This window comes from Protopterus annectens, chromosome 14.part0 (assembly GCF_019279795.1).
Source record: "Protopterus annectens isolate FY-2018-M chromosome 14.part0, PAN1.0, whole genome shotgun sequence".
In the NCBI taxonomy this organism is placed as follows: Eukaryota; Metazoa; Chordata; order Ceratodontiformes; family Protopteridae; genus Protopterus; species Protopterus annectens.
In genome coordinates, this window is record NC_056748.1 from 149778539 (window position 1) to 149800579 (window position 22041).

The following is a 22041-nucleotide window of genomic DNA, read 5'->3' on the forward strand; positions in this document are numbered from 1 at the left end:
AGTATTGCTTGTGGTAAAGAATTCCATAAAATAGACATTTGGTGAGAGAAGAGGGAATCACCAATGTTATTATTGGATTTGGATTCTTTTAGTAGGTTCTTGTTGGATGACTTTAGTGCATATGGGCAGGAATATGGTTGAACTAGGTGTTTGAGTGCAGGGCAGTTATTAGGGTGCTTGAGGACAGAATGAGTGAGAGTTGGCTGTTTGAAGGTAAGTAGGTTTAGAAGTTCAGTGCCGGATGAAGCCTTCTTATACTGACAAAATATCAGTATCCTTCCTCTCAGGATTCAATGTCTACTACTCATTCAAACCCAACACTGTGTGCATATCTGCTATAGGTGGTGCATGTCCATATTCCTGTGCAGTTGCATCACTTCTAGACTTGTATGGGAATATAATGATTCTCCATCTCCTACTAACTATCAATAAGATTCCCTATTGCATACTGGCAGACTGCAGAATACCTTCTATCACACCCGCTACTATGAGATATATCTAAATAATCTACACTCCTTGTTGATTTTAGTTATCCATCCATAAACTGGATATCTGCACTGCTGTTAATAGATATGTATAACACTTCTCAGGTTTCATCAGTGCCAGCTTGTGGGGAGACACAGTACTCATCCCAACCAGAGGGACAAATCTACCTGACCTGGTCATCAAAAGCATTGCACCCCTGTGTTCTACACCCCTAGGTACCCCTTCATTAGTCATGTCTGTCCACCACTCAATGGTTTTCATCACTAAGATCCAACCTACCATGCCCACAAACCCTACTGTATTTAGGGATTTCTCTAAAGCAACCTTGTTGTAAGTAGCTAATGACCTGATATAGTCCAGAAGCATCCATCCCCTTGATGATCCTGTGGCCAACACCTCGCTATTTCCAGTAAGGCTTCTAGTTCAGTGCCTGCACCAAGACATCAGTTCTGATCTTCTGGAAATATAGTAGCTAATACAGAAACACACTCCTGTGGTGGATCCTTGGCATAAACAACCCCCCAAGGCTTCATATTAGGACCTCTTCTCTTTTCAGTCTTTATTAATGATCTCCACACAGCCATCCCAGATGCTACCTGCATTCAATATTCAGATGACTCTACACTGGTATGTTCTGACACCTCACCAATAAAGCTACTATCAACAACCCAGAATATATTCACCATAGTTGAAAACTGGCTCTCTAATCGTCGCCTGATCTTAAACCTAGACAAAACCAAACTACTACTTTTCTCTCCCACTCATAAATCCTCAGCAACAGCCTTTACTATAAACTCTAACAACAGCACCATCATCTCCCCAGATCCCTATACAAAAGTCCTAGGAGTAACTATTGATAACAATCTTAGATTTGACATGCATGTTAACCAAACCATTAAATCCATAAACAAGAAACTTGGGTCACTGTACAGGATAAAATCCTTCCTAACTCCAATGGCTTGAGCAACCATTGCCCCCTCTCATCTTCTCTCTACCCTTCTTTATGCCTCTCCCATGCTTTCTAACCTTAGCAAATCTGACCTTAACAAACTCTCCAGTTGCTATAATCATATCACCAGATTTGCAACTGGCACGCCCTATAGGACACACCACTGCCTTAACTTAAAAGACCTTGGCTGGATAGAACTGCCAAGCCTTCTCCAGCTAGATCAACTTATAGAAGCATATAAAATTCTCAAACAACCAGGCAACACTCCTGCACTGGAAAATATAATCATCCCATACAGCAATCTAGGCTCACTCCGCTCATCAAATAGACTGCTTGTCCAAGCAATCAAATCCTATAATTCAGCTGGTAATTCTCTATTTGCTAATACTGTAAGTAAAATATGGAACTCCCTCCCACCCAACCTTACTCTTGTGACCTCCTTAGCTCAATTCAAAAATAGTCTTAAACTCCATTTCAAATCACATTGGCTATGTCCATGCTCCAGCCCCGATTAGCTCCTTCCTTTAAACTGGGGTACAAACATCCTCTGGCTCACTCTAGTAGAGAAACTAAACCTTTTTTAATTATGGAAATGATCTAACTCTGTACTTGTTTGACTGAGTCAGTCTACAAATAGATGCCTTTATTATGATGAATATCATTTGTAAATGTTTACCTGAGGTATGGGTCCTGTAACCACAACAGGATGTATGGATATAGACTAAATTTAAAATGTTTATTTGTTGTATCTAAATCTAGCATAATTGAACAAGTCTGTAAAAAGAAAAGTCTGTAAAAAGAATTTCTGTATTTGTTGTATCTATATCTAGCATGATTGAACAAGTCTGTAAATTTTTTTCTCATAAATATTTTACTAAATGTAACTTCTACATTCTGTCACCCTTCCAGCACCTCCCCCTCCGCTCCCACAGGATATATTATTTACACCCCCAGGGATCACCTTTGAGAAAATTTTAAAATCTGTTTCTAAGGTAAAAACATTAGCTCTGTGGGGCTTTACAATGTGGCAGGACATTTCATTGTTAGTATGAGACATAATCTTTCTGATCTATTTCTAAAGCTATTTAGTCTCAGTTTGAAATGGCTTTGTGTCAGAGGCATGGAGAACAACTGTGTTCATAGCCTACTTACAAGGGTGGGCATGCCACAGATTCTGGCAACTTTAGACCAATAAACCTTTCCAGACTTATTTATTTATTTGCATTTGTTTACTAGGATAGTCGATCGGGCTAAATGGCCCATTTTCAGTGGAGGCCTGGGGAGAAAAGCACAACAGGTAACAAGAAACAGAAAACATACAATAAATACAATAACAAGCACATAACATAAAACAAACACGTTTGACATGAGTACATTCTGGAGGACATACAGCAGTAATATGACATAATAAGTAAATACAATTGGAGTGAGTTTGTTACAGGTCTATAGTTACAGTAAGTTTGTAGCAGAGCTTTATACAGCCAAGTGAAGCATTTTAAATTGAAATAATAACACAATAACTTGATTCAGCACATTGCTTAAAATTTCTAACAGGTGCCTTGAATTACAGAATGACACATGACTCTACAAACTGATACATGATTCTACAAAATGATACATGACTCTGCAAACGGATACATGATTCTACAAAATGACACATGATTCTACATTGTAAAGGAAGGGCAAACATTAACAATGGTTAATAGTGAGGCTTACACCTGGCCTTAGTATAGAAATCTCAGACTGCATAAAGTAGCATAGCATTACACCTTGCATTAAATATATTACATGACCAACGTGAGTCTCTATGTTAGGTAGAGGCTGAATGAGATTTGGGGGTAGGACACAAGGCGCAGATACAGTTCCAGTTGGAAGATAGAAAGTTTTTTTAGGGAGGTTTTGAAAGTGTCATGATTTTTTGTAGTCCTAATAGTGAGAGGTAGGGCTTTCCAGGCCTTGTATAGGACTTGTATACAGACCTCATGAACAAAGATGTTCATAGCTTGAAATCACTTGACCCAAACTATACTGAGTTTGTGAAATGTAGATTCTCCCTGCTTAACCTAGTAAATTTCTTTGAAAAGTCACTAAGGCTTTTGCAAAGGCAAAACTGTATGAACAGCATACCTTAACCTGGCCAAGGCCTTTGACCCTATTACTCGCTCATTCATCACAGACAAGGTTAGTCAAATTAAATGTAAATCCATGTATAACCCATTGGATAGCAAATTGCTTTACAGGCAGAATCCATCAAATCAAGACTGGATGCACTCTTCTCACTAAAAGGCTCATTACTAGTGGGGTCTCATAGGATTCTGTACTGACACTGTTTATACTTGGGTACTGCTTTGGCTAGGCCTCATGTAATCCAGCCAGATCAATTACCTATTAATAACCTATGAACCTGTAGCTGATATACACACCAATTGCAACTACTTTATTGACTGTGTACACCTCAGGTATCAGATTGTAAAGCATCAATGGCCATAGTAATATATTTCAGCTTGTTTCAAACAAATGCATACTAGCCCTGCAAACTCCAGATTAATGATTATTTTACTTGATCAAGAGACAGTAGAGGTCAGTCTCTTTCATACTGCCTCTCTTCTTTAGAGGATGAAACTCATTAGAAGCTTGTACTTTAACCAATGTTACTTACACAGCCTAATGTAATAACTAATACATAACAGAATCAGGCAGCTCATTAAACAGCTGCCTAACCAAATATTTATGTTTGTCATTTCCATTTTGTGACTGATAACCTTCACAGCAGCCTAGCTGCAAACATGCCATTTTCATAATCAATATAATAAATATGTTTGTTTTTATGGTATACAGATACATATATCAAAATTTCAGTTGAGATTTATAAAAAGAAATGTATTGCCTGAAGCATGCTATCAAAGAAAAATAGTTCTAACTGCAAAAAAAACCACTATTTGCATTACGAAGCAATAAGTAGTTTCTAGTACGCAGTAAGCCTGCTAGATAACTTGCCTGCTAAAATGTTTTAACCAACTGCTGAAACAAGTGGGAAAATTAAAAAAAAATGGTTAATAACAATTAAGCAGTGTTTTGTTGCCAATCCCACATGGAAAATTAGCACTATGATTATTTAATTAAATCAATAAGAACACACTGGATTTAACAGTGCAAACAACCTCGCACTTAGATGAGTAACTGCATTTTGTCAAATATGTTGCAGAGATGTTGATAAAAACACAATTGTCACACTTAACTGTTCCTTTCTATGATAACTGGTTCCCAGTATTCAGTAGGTTGCAAGACAAGAAACAATTCAGAACCATGGTAGCAATTTCCCTTTCAACTTTAATTGACAATGCTTCTGTTGATCTTTCCAAGGGAAAGGTAAGCTCAGGTAGCTGGGAAAGAAAGCTGATTTAGTGTAATCAGCATTCCATCATTTTCTGGCTGCTGGCTTCTTGCTTCATTAACAGACATAATTTAAATCCATTATTAATTTATTTTTCCACTAATTTTGGAGCCCGCAAGAGGGGTGAGGCCCTGGGAAGTTGGCCAAATTGCCTCTTCCTGGTTGAGATATTGTAATATGAGTCAGAGGATAATCAACAGGCAATGCTCACTGTCTAAAAAGCGACATACATTCGCAATCTTATGTATTTATTTTTGCTGACTGTTATATTCCCTGTATAGATGGACTATTTTCAGGATGCATGTAAGGTTATATTTATACTGACCATGGTAATTTGGCAAAGACACCAGGGAAATTCTTCTCTTCCCTTCAATAAGTTCTGTGGGATCTACTACAACCGCCTGAACTACTACCAGCTCAGAAAGCTTGGCCCTTGTTTTAACATCTCACGAATAGAATGACACCCCCAGAGTGCAGTGCACCCCTCCTTCTATATAACGTATCATTATGAGTCAAAGTATAAAATACGCTACATTTTGAGCCATGATAACTCACAAAACATAATACTGCCACAGTTATTACACTCAGTCTACCTTGTTTCAAAGACTGCAGATGATTTGTGATATTTACAGAACAAAATCTCTAGTGGGATTTCTGAGTGGCTGAAATGCCATGCACAACACAGAAAATCGCAACAGAGTAGCTTAGGACATGAAATTTACTGACCCAACAGTGAACTCTACTCCACAGTGCCAACACTTTTGACTCTACTCCATGGTGCACACCCTATGGGCTATACTCCACAGTACACATGCTACAGACTGTACTCCACAGTGCACACGCTACAGACTGTACTCCACAGTGTACCCACTACGGACTGTACTCCATAGTGCACACACATTGGACTGTACACCACAGTGCAAATTCTATGGACTATACTCCACAGTGCATGCAATACAGACTGTACACCACAGTGCACATGCTACTGAATGTACACCACAGTGCATGGACTATGGACTGTACATAACAATGCACACACTATGGACAGTACACCACAGTGCATACACTACGGACTGTACTCCACTGTGCACACACTACAGACCGTACTCCACAGTACACACACTATGACTATACTCCACAGTGCACACACTAAGGACTGTACTCCACAGTGCACACACTATGGACTGGACTCCACAGTGCACACACTATGGACTGTACTCCACATTGGACACACTACGGACCCTACTCTACAGTGCACACACTAAGGACTGTACTCCACAGTGCACACACTATGGACTGTACTCCACAGTGTACACACTACGGACTGTACTCCACAGTGCACACACAATGGACTGTACTCCACAGTGCACACACTAAGGCCTGTACTCCACAATGCACACAATATGGACTGTACACCACAGTGCACACATTATGGGCCATACTCCACAGTGCAAACATTATGGACTGTACTCCGCAGTGCACACACTGTGGACTGTACTCCACAGTGCACATACTACGGACTATACTCCACAGTTCACAAACTACAGACTGTAGTCCACAGTGCACACACTACGGACTGTATTCCACAGTGCACACACTATGGGCTGTACTACACAGTACACTCACTATAGACTGTACTCCATAGTGCATACCCTACAGACTGTACTCAACAGTGCACACATTACGCACTGTACACCACAGTGCACACATTATGGGCTGTACTCTACAGTGCACACACTATGGGCTGTCCTGCACAGTGCACACACTATGGACTGTACACCACAGTGCATATACTATCAGCTGTACTCCAAAGTGCACACCCTACAGACTGTATTTAACAGTGCACACACTATGGACTGTACTCCACACTGCACACACTACATGCTAAACTTCACAGTGCACACACAATGGACTGTACTCCACAGTAAACTCTACTGGCTGTAGACTAGAGATTGTAATCCACAGTGCACACACTAAGGACTCTACTCCACAATGCACAAATTATGGACTGTACACCACAGTACACACAACGGGCTGTACTCCACAGTACACACACTATGGACTGTACTCCACAGTGCACACATTATGGACTGTACTCCACAGTGAACACACTACGGACTGTACTCCACAGTGCACACACTATGGACTGTACACCACAGTACACACAATGGGCTCTACTCCACAGTGCACACATTATGGACTGTACTCCACAGTGAACACACTGTGGACTGTACACCACAGTGCACACATTATGAACTGTACTCCACATTGCACACACTATGGACTGTACTCCACAGTGCACACATTATGGACTGTACTCCACAGTGAACACACTACGGACTGTACTCCACAGTGCACACATTACAGACTGTACACCACAGTACACACAATGGGCTCTACTCCACAGTGCACACATTATGGACTGTACTCCACAGTGAACACACTGCGGACTGTACCCCACAGTGCACACCCTACAGACTGTACACCACAGTGCACACATTACAAACTGTACTTCACAGTGCATACACTACGGACTGTACTCCACAGTGCACACATTATGGACTGCACTCCACAGTGCACACACTATGGACTGTGCACCACAGTGCACACCCTACAGACTGTACACCACAGTGCACACAATACGGACTGTACTCCACAGTGCACATACTATAGACTATACTCCACAGATCACACACTACAGACTGTACTGCACAGTGCACACACTATGGATTGTATTCCACAGTGCACAAACTATGGGCTGTACTCCACAGTGCACACACTGTGGACTGTACTCCACAGTGCACACCCAACATACTGTACACTACAGTGCACACACTACAGACTGTACACCACAGTGCACACACTATGGACTGTACTACACAGTGCACACATGGGCTGTCCTACACAGTGCACTCACTAAAGACTCTACTCCATAGTGCACACCCTACAGACTGTACTCAACAGTGCATACATTACGGACTGTACTCCACACTGCACACACTACAGACTGTACTCCACACTGCACACACTACAGGCTAAACTCCACAGTGCACACACTATGGACTGTACACCACAGTACACACAATGGGCTGTACTCCACAGTACACACACTATGGACTGTATACTGCAGTGTACAAACTGTGGACTGCACACCACAGTGCACACATTATGAACTGTACTCCACAGTGAACACACTATGGACTGTAATCCACAGAGCACACACTACAGACTGTACAGCACACTGCACACACTATGGATTGTAATCCACAGTGCACACACTATGGAATGTACACCACAGTACACACACTACAGACTCTACTCCACAGTAAACACAGTATGGGCTGTATGCCACAGGGCACATACTACTGACTATACACCACAGTGCACACTACAGACGGTACTCCACACTGCACATACTATGGACTGTACTCCACAGTGCACACATTAAGGACTGTACTCCACAGTGCCCACAATACAAACTGTACTCCACAGTGCACACAGTACAGATTGTACACCACAGTGCAAACACTACAGACTCTACTCTACAGTACACACACTATGGGCTGTATGTCACAGGGCACAGACTACGGACTGTACACCACAGTGCACACATTATGGGTTGTACCCTACAGTGCACACACTACAGACTGTACTCCACAGTGCAAACACTACGGACTGTACTCTACAGTGATCACACTATGGACTGTATGCCACAGTGCGCACACACTAAGACCTGTACTCCACAGTGCACACAATACGGACTGTACTACACAGTGCACATACTACAGAATACTCTACAGTGCACACACAATAGAGTCTACTCTACAGTGCACACACTACGAACTGTACTTCACAGTGCACAAACTATGGGCTGTACTCCACAGTGCACACACTACAGACTATTCCACAGTGCACACCCTACAGACTGTACACCACCGTGCACACACTACAGACTGAACACCACACTGCGCACAGTATGGACTGTATTCCACAGTACACACACTACGGACTATACTGCACAGTGCACACACTATGGACTGTACACTACAGTACACACACTACAGACTGAACACCACAGTGCACACACTATGAACTGTACTCCACAGTGCACAAACTATGGCCTGTACACCACAGTGCACACACTACAGACTGTACAACACAGTGCACACACTATCGACTGTATTCCACAGAGCAACTACTATGGACTGTACACCACAGTGCACACATTATGGGCTGTACTCCACAGTGCACACACTATGGATTGTACTCCACAGTGGACACACTATGGACTGTACTCCACAGTGCACACACTATGGACTGTACTCCACAGTAAACACATTATGGACTGTACTCCACAGTACACACACTAAGGACTGTACTTCACAGTGCATACACTATGGACTGTACTCCACAGTGCAAACAGTATGGACTGTAGTCCACAGTGCCCACATTATGGGCTGTACTCCACAGTGCACACAGTATGGACTGTACTCACCAGAGCACTCAGCATAGACTGTAATCCACAGTTCACACACTATGGGCTGTACTCCACAGTGCACACACTACAGGTTGTACTCCATAGTGCACACAATATGGACTGCACTCCAAAGTTTACACCTTACGGACTGTACTCCACCCTGCACACAATATGGACTGTTCTCCACAGTGCACACACTATGGACTGTACACCACAGTACACACACTACAGACTCTACTCCACAGTACACACACTATGGACTGTACACCACAGGGTACGCATTATGGACTATACACCACAGTGCACACACTACAGACTGTACTCCACAGTGCACATACTACGGACTGTACTCTACAATGATCACACTATGGACTGTACTCCACAGCGCACACACACTAAGGACTGTACTCAACAGTGCACAAAATATGGACTGTACTACACAGTGCACACACTACAGAATAATCTACAGTGCACACACGATGGACTCTACTCTGCAGTGCACACACTACGAACTGTACTCCACAGTGCACACCCTACAGACTGTACACTACCGTGCACACACTACAGACTGTACACCACAGTGCACACACTATGGACTGCATTCCGCAGTGCACACACTACGGACTGTACTGCACAGTGTCCACACTATGGACTGTACACTACAGTACACACACACTACAGACTGAACACCACAGTGCAACACTACAAACTGTACTCCACAGTGCACACACTATGGCCTGTACTCCACAGTGCACACACTACAGACTGTAGTCCACAGTGCACACCCTACAGACTGTACACCACAGTGCACACACTACAGACTGTACACCACAGTGCACACACTATCGATTGTATTCCACAGAGGAACTACTTCGGACTGTACACCACAGTGCACACACTATGGGCTGTACTCCACAGTGCACACACTATTTATAGGAATTATAGCTTTAATAGTGAGTTCTAATTTGAAGGCCATCCTGGAAAGGAACAAGTTGTATACTAGGTCTAGGATGGCTAAGTGTGGAAGGTGTAGGAGTTGTCAGGTTACCAGTACACCTTGCCTTGTCCACTGTAATTCCAGAAATCTAATTTATGTGGCTGTTCATCCAGTGCACACACTATGGGATGACAACAGTGCACACACTATGGATTCCAGTGAGCATCTTAGGTCTATCAAAACAAAGATATGCAAACACTATGGACTTTCTGCACAGTGCTTGCACTATAGACTGTACTCCACAGTAAACACACTATGGACTGTTATTGACAGTACACACACTAAAGACTGTACTTCACAGTGCACATTATGGGATGTACTCCACAGTGCAAACAGGGTGGCCTTGACAGAGCACTGGCAGTATAGGTTGTAATCCACAGTTCACACACTCCTGGGCTGTACTCCACAGTGCACAAACTATGTTGATACATCAATGCACACATTTTATAAAAATGTACTCAAGTTTTAGATATTCAATGGTTATGTTTGTAACACCATTGTCTTTTACAGACTATACACCATATATATATTATATCTGTATACATCAGTGCACACATACAGACTGTACACCATTAGTGCACACACTTTGATGTATTTAGATGAACTATATATTCATTATGTACACATTAGTTAATAATATATTATAGGTTGTGTGTATATTCTTAAGAATTGCACACACTATGGAGTTTACTTAAGTGGAGTATAGTTGTTGCTCATTGGTTGTGTTGATTGATTGATTAATAGTTTGCATATAAAGTGTTTTGACTGTACAAAGACAGTACTCTGCAGTGCTTGCACTATAGACTGTACTCCACAGTAAACACACTATGGACTGTACACCACAGTGCACACACTATGAACTATACACCACAGTGCACATACTATGGATGGTACTCCACAGTGCACACACTACGGACTGTACTCCACAGTGCAAACACTATGGACTGTACTCCGCAGTGCTTGCACTATAGACTGTACTCCACAGTAAACACACTATGGACTGTACTCCACAGTACACACACTAAGGACTGTACTTCACAGTGCCCACATTATGGGCTGTACTCCACAATACACACACTATGGACTGTACTCCACAGTGCAAACACTATGGACTGTACTCCGCAGTGCTTGCACTATAGACTGTACTCCACAGTGAACACACTATGGACTGTACTCCACAGTACACACACTAAGGACTGTACTTTACAGTGCACACACTATGGGCTTTAGTCCACAGTGCACACAATATGGACTGCACTCCAAAGTTTACACCTTACGGACTGTACTCCACCCTGCACACAATACGAACTGTAATCCACAGTGCACACAGTACAGATTGTACACCACAGTGCAAACACTACAGACTCTACTCCACAGTACACACACTATGGGCTGTATGTCACAGGGCACAGACTACGGACTGTACACCACAGTGCACACATTATGGGTTGTACTCTACAGTGCACACACTACAGACTGTACTCCACAGTTCAAACACTACGGACTGTACTCTACAGTGATCACACTATGGACTGTACTCCACAGTGCACACACACTAAGGACTGTACTGCACAGTGCACACAATACGGACTGCAATACACAGTGCACACACTACAGAATACTCTACAGTGCACACACAATGGACTCTACTCTACAGTGCACACACTACGAACTGTACTCCACAGTGCACACCCTACAGACTGTACACCACCATGCACACACTACAGACTATACACCACAGTGCATGCACTATGGACTGTATTCCACAATGGACACACTACGGGCTGTACTCCACAGTCACATAATATGGACTGTACTCCACAGTGCACACACTACTGACTGTACTCCACAGTGCACACACTACAGAATACTCCACAGTGCACACACTATGAACTGTACTCCACAGTACAAACACTACAGATTGTACCCTACAGTGAACACACTACAGACTGTATACCACAGTGCACACACTATGGACTGTATTCCAGAATGCACACACTATGGACTGTACTGCACAGTGCACACACTATGGTCTGTACACCACAGTGCACAAAATACAGACTGTACACCACAGTGCACACACTATGAACTGTACTCCACAGTGATCAGACTATGGTATGTACTCCACAGACACAGTGCACACACTATGGACTGTATTCCACAGGGCACAAACTATAGACTGTACACCACAGTGCACACACTATGCACTGTACTCCACAGTGCCTACACTATGGATTGTACTCCACAGTGCACACACACTACGGACTGTACTCCACATTGCACACACAATGGACTGTACTCCACAGTGTGTGCACTATGGACTGTACTACACAGTAAACACACTATGGACTGTACTTTACAGTGCACACACTAAGGACTGTACTTCACAGTGCACACACTATGGACTTTACTCCACAGTGCACACAGTATGGACTGTACACCACAGTGCTCATATTATGGGCTGTACTCAACAGAGCACACACTATGGACTGTAATCCACAGAGCACTCAGTATAGACTGTAGTCTACAGTGCACATACTATGGGCTGTACTCCAGAGTGCACACACTATGAGCTGTACTTCACAGCGCACACACTATGGACTGTACTCCACAATGCACACACCAGGGACTGTACATCACAGTGCACACATTACGGGCTGTACTCCACAGTGCACACACTATGGGCTGTACTCCACAGTGTACACACTATGGACTACACTCCATAGTTTACACCTTGCAGACTGTACTCCACAGTGCACACACTATGGACTGTACTCCACAGTGTACACACTAGAGACTGTACTCCACAGTGCACCCAATACAGACTGTACACCACAATGCACACATTATGGGCTGTACTCCACAGTGCACACACTATGGACTGTACTCCACAGTGCACACACTAGAGACTGTACTCCACAGTGCACACAATATGAACTATACACCACAGTGCACACATTACTAGCTGTACTCCACAGAGCACACACTACAGACTGTACTCCACAGTGCACATACTATGGACTGTACTCCACATTGCATACACTGCAGACTGTACCCCACAATGCACACAATATGGACCATACTCCCCAGTGCACACACTATGGACTGTACTCCACATTGTACACACTATGGGCTGTACTCCACAGTACACACAATATGGACTGTTCTCCACAGTGCACATACTACGGATTGTACACCAAAGTGTACACTCTTTGGGCTGTGCTTCACTGTGCACGCAATTTGGACTGTACTCCACAGTGCACACACTGTAGATTGTACTCCACAATGGACACACTACGGACTATACGTCACAGTGCACACCCTATGGACTGTACACCCCAGTGTACACTCTATGGACTATACTCCACAGTGCATACACTACGGACTGCACCCCACAGTTCACACACTACAAACTTTACTCCACAGTGCACATACTATGAACTGTACTCCACAGTGCACACACTATGGACTATACTCCACAGTACACACACTATGGACTGTACACCAGAGTGTACACACTACAGACTCTACTCCACAGTACACACACTAATGACTGTACTTCACAGTGCACACAATATGGACTGTACTCCACAGTGCACCACTACGGGTTGTACACCACAATGCACACACTACGGACTGTACCCCACAGTGCACACATTCCAGACTGTACGCTACAGTGTACACACTATGTACCATACTCCACAGTGCACACACTATGGACTGTACCCCACAGTGCACACATTGCAGACATTACTGCATAGTGCACAAACTATGGCCTGTACTCCACAGTGCACACACTATGGACTGTACTCCACAGTTCACACCCTACAGACTGTACACCACAGTGCACACACTACAGACTATACACCACAGTGCACACACTATGGACTGTATTCCACAGTGTACACACTGTGGACTGTACTCCACAGTGCACACACTATGAACTGTACTCCACACTGCACACATTACAGACTCAACTCCACATTACACACACTATGGGCTGTATGCCACAGGGCACACACTACGGTCAGGGCACACACTACGGTCTGTGCACCACAGTGCACACACTATGGGCTGTACTCCACAGTGCATACACTACAGATTGTACTCCAGAGTGCACACACTGCAGACTGTAGTCCACAGTGCACACACTATGGACTGTACTCCTCAGGGCATGCACTATTGACTGTATTCCACAGTAAACACACTATGGACTGTACTCCGCAGTGCACACACTATGGACTGTACACCACAGTGCACACTTTATGGGCTGTACTCCACAGTGCACACACTATGGACTCTACTACACAGTGCACTCACTGTGACTGTAGTCCACAGTGCACACACTAAGGACTGTAATCCACAGTGCACACAGTACGGATTGTACTCCACAGTGCAGACACTATGGACTGTACAACATAGTGCACACACTATGGGCTGTACTCCACAGTGCACACACTAAGAGCTGTACACTACAATGCACTCACTACGGACTGTACTCCACAGTGCACACACTATGGACTGTGTACCAATGTACACACACCATGGACTGTACTCCATAATACACACATTATGGACTGTACACCACAGTGTACACACTATGGACTTTACTCCACAGTGCACACACTAAGGACTGTACTCCACAGTGCACAAACTATGGCTTGTACTGTACAGTGCAAACACTATGGAGTGTTCTCCACAGTGCACACAGTATGGACTGTACACCAGAGTGTACACACTATGGGCTGTACTTCACAGTGCACACACTAAGGACTGTACACCACGGTGTGCATGCTATGGACTGTAATCCACAGTGCACACACTATGGGCTGTACTCCACAGTGCACATCCTACAGACTGTACACTACAGTGCACACATTATGGGCTGTACTCCACAGTGGACACCCTACAGACTGTACTCCACAGTGAACCCACTACGGACTGTACTCCACAGTGGACACACTATGGACTGTACACCACAGTGCACATGCTACAAACTGTACACCACAGTACATGCACTTTGAACTATACACCACAGTGCACACACTATGGGCTGTACTCCACAGTGCACACCCTACAGACTGTACTTCACAGTACACACACTATGGACTGTACACCACACTGTACACACTATGGGCTGTATTCCACAGTGCACATACTATGGACTGTACACCATAGTGCACACACTATCAGATGTACTCCACAGTGCACACCCTACAGACTGTAGTCCACCCTGTACACATTACGGACTGTACACCACAGTGCACACACTATGGGCTGTACTCCACAGTGCACACTATGGGCTGTCCTCCACACTTCACACACTATGGACTGTACACCACAGTGCACATGCTATGGACTGTACCACAGTGCACATGCTACGGACTGTACACTACAGTGCACACACTATGGACTGCACCCCACAGTGTACACGCTATGGGTTGTACACCACAATGCACACACTACGGACTGTATCCCACAGTGCACACACTCCGGACTGTACTTCACAGTGCAGACACTATGGACTGTGCAGCACAGTGCACACGCTACAGACTGTACTCCACAGAGCGCACACTACAGGCTGTACTCCACAGTGCACACACTATGGACTGTAATCCACAGTGCACACACTATGGACTTTACTCCACAGTACACACACTATGGATTGTACACAACAGTGCACACACTATGGACTGTACTCCACAGTGCACACACTATGGACTGCACGCCACAGTTCACACACTATGGACTGTACAACACAGTGCACACAGTATAGGTTGTGCTCCACAGTGCACACTCTATGAACTGTACCACACAGTGTCTACACTACAGACTCTACTCCCCCAGTGCACACACTATGGACTGACCTCCAAAGTTCACACACTATGAACTGTACACCCCAGTGCACACACCACTGACTGTACACCACAGTGGGCACAGTACAGTGTCTACTCCATAGTGCACCCACAAAATGATGCACACACTACAAACTCTACTCCACAGTTTAAATACTGCGGACTCTACTTCATGGTGTGCCCACTACTGACTAGATGGGATCCATGTTACTTCTATGAAAGGTGATTGTAACAAAAGCAAAAATATTAATTTACATTTTAAGATCTGCATTTTCTATGGTGAGCACCCCCCATGGACTTAATATAATCCAGTATGAGATCACTGCACCTTAGGGCAAAAGACAAACTCCACATTCTGTGATATTCTTTATTATTGTGACTTTCATCCAATTGGTATAAATCAACCGCTTGAATGTTGTGCATTTGGCAGAATAATTATCGGCTAACTAAACTTGTCTTAGGGGAACTGCCATTGGCTTTGACATTGTCCTTACTTGATTGATGAACTGAAAAAGCTATATACTACAGCACAGAATTGTACTTTGGGATAACCTAATTTGAGTTTTATCAATTTGCTAAAATCAAGTAAGGTGTCAAAAAAACCTCTTCATGTTTAAAAATGTAAGCAAAAACAGGGTGTGCAAAATATCTATTTTAAACCATTTCATATAAGCAGGTACTTGATGGGATATATCTTGAAAATACTGAGGTTAGTTTGGTGTTAAAAAAAGCAATTTAGTAAACTGTTAATAGCATCCTTAGAAACAGAATTTGACTTTGTATGTTTTGTAGACAAGTTACATAATTATAATGCATTTCATTGAACTTACACATTATTTAATTCTAATCATGTTAAAGAGCTACTTTATTTCTTTGGATTTAAGTTTATATCAACAGCATGGTGAAAATACAATGATATCTGGAACTGTGGCATTTATGAATGGAAATGCTTCTGAAGAGGAGCTGGAGTCATTGCAAAAAGCTGGGAAAATAGATTTTCCACTAGGGGGCACCAAAGTGACAGCAAACTTTCAGGAACAGCCACGTTACCAAAATATTGGCACATTTGCTGTTTTACAGCCGAACAGTGTCATATGCATACTCTATACACCACAATAAAAGTGCATGCTTGTGACAATTAATGCATTTTTCAGGTTCCTTAAACAGTGTTGCTTTAACTGTCACTGTAAACATTAAATCAGCTTGTTTGCTATTTGTCAGCATGTAGAATATTATTTGTAGTAAATACACGGTTATGAATTTTTCATTTGACGTCCTGGCATTTTCTTCCATTCAGATTGCATTCATTTTTTAAATGTATGTTATTTAAATAAGTGAGATGCATTCAGTATAAAAAATGTAGTAAGTGGACCTTTCAGCTGTAACCTGAGTCACATGACAGATGAAATTAGGTACATAGATCATATGAAGTTAAGCACATACAAGAAGGTTCTGAGGTTTATAATACATGAGGATGCTGAAAATTAAGAATGTGTAATTATAAGTATAAAGATGGTGACAAGGGATATCACAGATATCCAGTTAATGGACAACAACTAAAACAATGGGTACTCTGAAAAAGCATTAGATATTCAGGGTGCCCTCATTGTTAACTAAGGTGACCAAAGGGAGTATTGTCAAGGAAGCAGTGGACAAGCAACTGAAAATATGATGGTTATATTCATGATCAGATTAGTCAAGGCCGTGCAGTAATCACATCATAGTTATAAAATGCCTGCTGCTCAGCAACCAAGGCAACTATGTGCTGTCCTTAAAACAGTTAATGTATAATATTTATCACTTGCAATCCTGTGGTGTGAATACAGTGGCTCTAGGTGATGGTCACTACTGATATGACACCCCCAACCCCATATACAAAACTGGGAAATGGGTTGATGCAGTTTTCACTTGCCAACAACATAATATTTCAGTGTGCACCTTTGTCAGGAGCTCATTGCAGATCCAGTGAGCTGTATTATACTGTTTGATTGTGAGATAGATAGGAGTGTAGTCATGAAAGTAACTGCGTTTGAATGAGATGCATCAGTCCAGGCCTGCAGCCGTGAGCTCCTAGTGAGCAGACAAATCTGCATCATATTTCAGATAATGTTGTTCTTCTTCTTTCAGCTTTTCCCGGTTTGGGGTCGCCACAGCGGAACTCCAGTCCGCTAATGATTGGCAGTAGATTTTTATGGTGCTGAGGTGCCAGCTCGACACCCAACCTTCAACGAAGGCATGTCCATTCACGCATATCTTTCGAATGCCACTCGACCATGGGGAGGACATGCAGACTCTACACAGAAGGCGCTCCAGCCGAGAATTGAATGGGAGAACCTCTTGCTGTGAGGCAACAACACTACCTCTGCACACCGCGGCATCATATTTCAGATAATAAAAGCCCTAATTACGTAGCACTATGGCCTGCATCATATTTCAGATAATAAAGGTGCTAATAAAAGCCCTAATTATGTAGCACTGTGGCCTGCATCATATTTCAGATAATAAAAGTCCTAATTATTTGGCACTGTGGTATTTCAGATAATAAAAGCCCTATATATGTGGCACTGTGGTCTGCATCATATTTCAGATAATAAAAGCCCTAATTAAGTGGGTCTGTGGTCGGCATCATATTTCAGGTAATCAAAGCCCTAATTATGTGGTACTGTGATTCAGCAGTAAGTACTGTTTCTCACTGCACTTGGTTCTTTGGTTTAGTTCCTGACTCTGGTGCCTTCTTTGCAGAGTTTGTATGAACCACAGGTTGCTTTTCACTATTGGTATCTTCGCACAACCAAGTGACATTATGTAAGACAAACTGCCATTTTTCCTAATGTGCCCATAGGTGTCCATGCAGTACATCAGTGAGTGAGTATGTCTGGACTGGCATCTAATGCAGTTTTACTTCTCTGCCTTATGCCTTTGCGTACCAGCTTAGACTCGCTTTTCTGGATGCCAAAGGTAAAACAGTCTGTCCCAGATTTCCGGTCTGCCTTATACCTGTTAAGTGCTGAGATGCTATACAGCTATACATGACTTGATAAAGGATTATTCATCTGGGTTCATAGGATCATAGGAAGTTATTAGGCTAATGGCCCTAGGGCCCTTATAAGCCTAGTCAAGTTCTACTCTTATTTCCACGATCAGCACCTATTGCACCTGTCCAAGAGCAACACAGGTGGAACCTCCGGGGTGAATTCAAGATTATCCATCCAATCATCCAGATTACATTTGAAGAGGGCCAATGAGGTGGTCTGTTTGACATGAAATGGGAGTCTTTTCCAAAAATGTGTTAATCTCTGGGAGTCAAATCTGCTCCCTCCAGCAGGTTCTATTAATGTCACATACCAGGTTAAGGTCTTTAGAGTGAGTAACCCGTGTACCATTTTACTTACAGATATGCAGCATTCCCAATAAAGTAGGTCAGAGATTTCCTTGTATGGAAGGCAGAGATTGCCTCTGAGTAGTCTGCATGAAACAGAATAAAGTGATAGTGATTTCAGGCAATCCATATCAGACAGATGCCAAAGACCTTGAATTTTCCTTGTGAACAACCTTTGTGGTCTTTCCAGTTGCTGCAGGTCCTTGGAAAGGTACATACCAAAAGGGGTGTTGTACTCAATTATTAGCCTGATGAGGAAAGAGCACAGGGGGGTTATAACTTCTTTTTTTCTGGAGGCAATGCCCTTACTTATGAGATGAGCAATATAGAATGCCCTTCTTACCACTGTGGAGACATGGTGATCAAAGGTAAGGTTGCTGCCAACCTGTGTGCCCAAGTATCTCACCACTGAGTGCGTACTTAAGGTGTTGCTATTGATGTGGTAGTTAGAAGCAACATTGCTCTTAGCAAAGTTTTCACAGAACCTGTCAGCCAGCAGGTTAGCTATGTCCACAGGCTCAGTATATGTGGTATCATTAACTATCAGTTTGGCACAAATCTGGGCCTTTCCTTTAGGTTATGTATGTAACTAAAGAATGCCATATGGCTGTCCTTAGTTGAGGAAGCTAAGATGGATTCATAGTTTGCTTTGGAGGACTTCACAAGAAGTTTTATTTGCTTGTTTAATCTGAGGAGGGCGTGTTTTCAGTTCAGGGCTCACTCCCTCTTACTCTTAGACAGCAATTTCATCCTTTTGTTGTAAAGCCTGTTAATTGCAGTTATCCACCAGGCTGGTTTGCTCTTCCTTGAGGATCTTGTTTTGGTCTTATCAGGTACAGCTGAGTCAATGCAGTTATACAGGTGTTTGTATAAAGTATTGATACAGAACTCGGCATAGTTGCCAGTTTCATCTGAGAGGGGAGGTGCAGTGAAGCTATTTATACCATCCCATAAGAGGTTATAATCTGCTTTGGAGAAGTTTTTTAGTTTAGTTGTTGCTGTGGGGGGGGGGTCATCTGTAATAGTTACTTTGAATGAGACTGATTTGTGGTGAGATCTCACCAGGGAAGACCTCACAGTGGGGGTTTGACAGTGGTCCCCCATATTGGTAAGCACCAGATCCAGGCTACTGGCACCCCTTGTGGGGGTGTGAACCAGCTGGTCCAGGGAACTGGAGGTAATGAAGTCAAGGAACCTTTGGGTAAGTGAGCTGAGACTCATTTTCAGCAGAGGCCTTGGGAGAAAGCTTTCATATAATTTGAAGAACAGATATTTTTTCATAAAATGAATAATACAAACTACAGAAATGGAGTAATACAATATGTACATCTTCTTTCTCATTTTAATATGCAGCTAACATATGTAACAAATTCACCTTGGTGATTAGACTTTACATATCCCATGAGTCAAAATAGTAGAGAGAAGGGCAGTTAGTCTAAATCACTGATAAAGAAACGGAGAAGTAGATGAAATGAAGATTATGATATATAGGCCGAGATATCATTAATGGCAAGCTCCAGACAACCACAGAATTTTAAGTGAATGAGTAAACACTATAGCTCTCAGGAGACAGATTTGAAAAGGCAACCTGGAGTAATGTTATAGGGAATATTCCTTAATTCCTAAATAAACCCTTCTTAGTAACTGATTGTATGAATGATTTTGAAAACATAGGTGTACTACACATAATCGCTGTTTGGTATGGTAACTGGTTTCCCAAAGAAGATTTTGTAAATAAGGTATAATTATATGAGTTTCTGTTTCTTGTCATTTTATCAAGGATCTTATCAGCAGATCCTAAGTTCTTGGGGAAATAGAGCATTCTATAAAATGATAGGATGGGATGGGAGAGAGGTAGAAAATTAAATAAACATTACTTAGAATGTAATTAATATTACTACAGTTAGAAAGTAGTATATAGTTAACAGGTACCATAAACTTATCTGGGATAAGTGGTTTAGAAAATGGATTGGTATTTTATAAGTGATGATCACAATTAGGTTTAAATGGTAGCCATTTCATTCCACTCTGAAAGGTTTCATTGATGTGCCTTTGGGGCTAAAATGAGAAGGCGCAGTTAGGCTGTATCCTGATCTGAATCCAAACCACTCATCTCCCATCTTAGTTGCTACTACTGTGTATTTGTTTATCAATCACCCTCCCCAGTGCTTTCATGCAATGAGTATAAATGTAATCGATTTCTTGGTAGATTTGTTCTAATTTTGTTAGATCATATGGCATTAGTCCAATATCTAAAATGCAGCTAAAGGAAATTGTTGATTGAAGAAGTGAGGATATGAGATTTTTTTTAGTGCTCTATGTAAGGTAAAATCTGCCCATTAATGGTTTCTTGGGATTTGATTCAATCTGTTATGGTAGCATGTAATTCAGATATTTAAGTTTATTTGTGTGAAGACTGCCCTCATCTTTACTTGAATCAATTGTGAGAACCAAGGAATACATATACTATAGCGGAGCCATGAGGAAGAGAAACTGAATTTAAA

General features: G+C 42.5%; 1 long non-coding RNA gene across 1 annotated transcript in view; it reads left to right on the forward strand.

The window, feature by feature from the left end:
• The window catches only part of LOC122788903, a 583164-nt gene that overhangs the window by 184799 nt on the left and 376324 nt on the right, over positions 1 to 22041 (forward strand). The window lies entirely within an intron of this gene.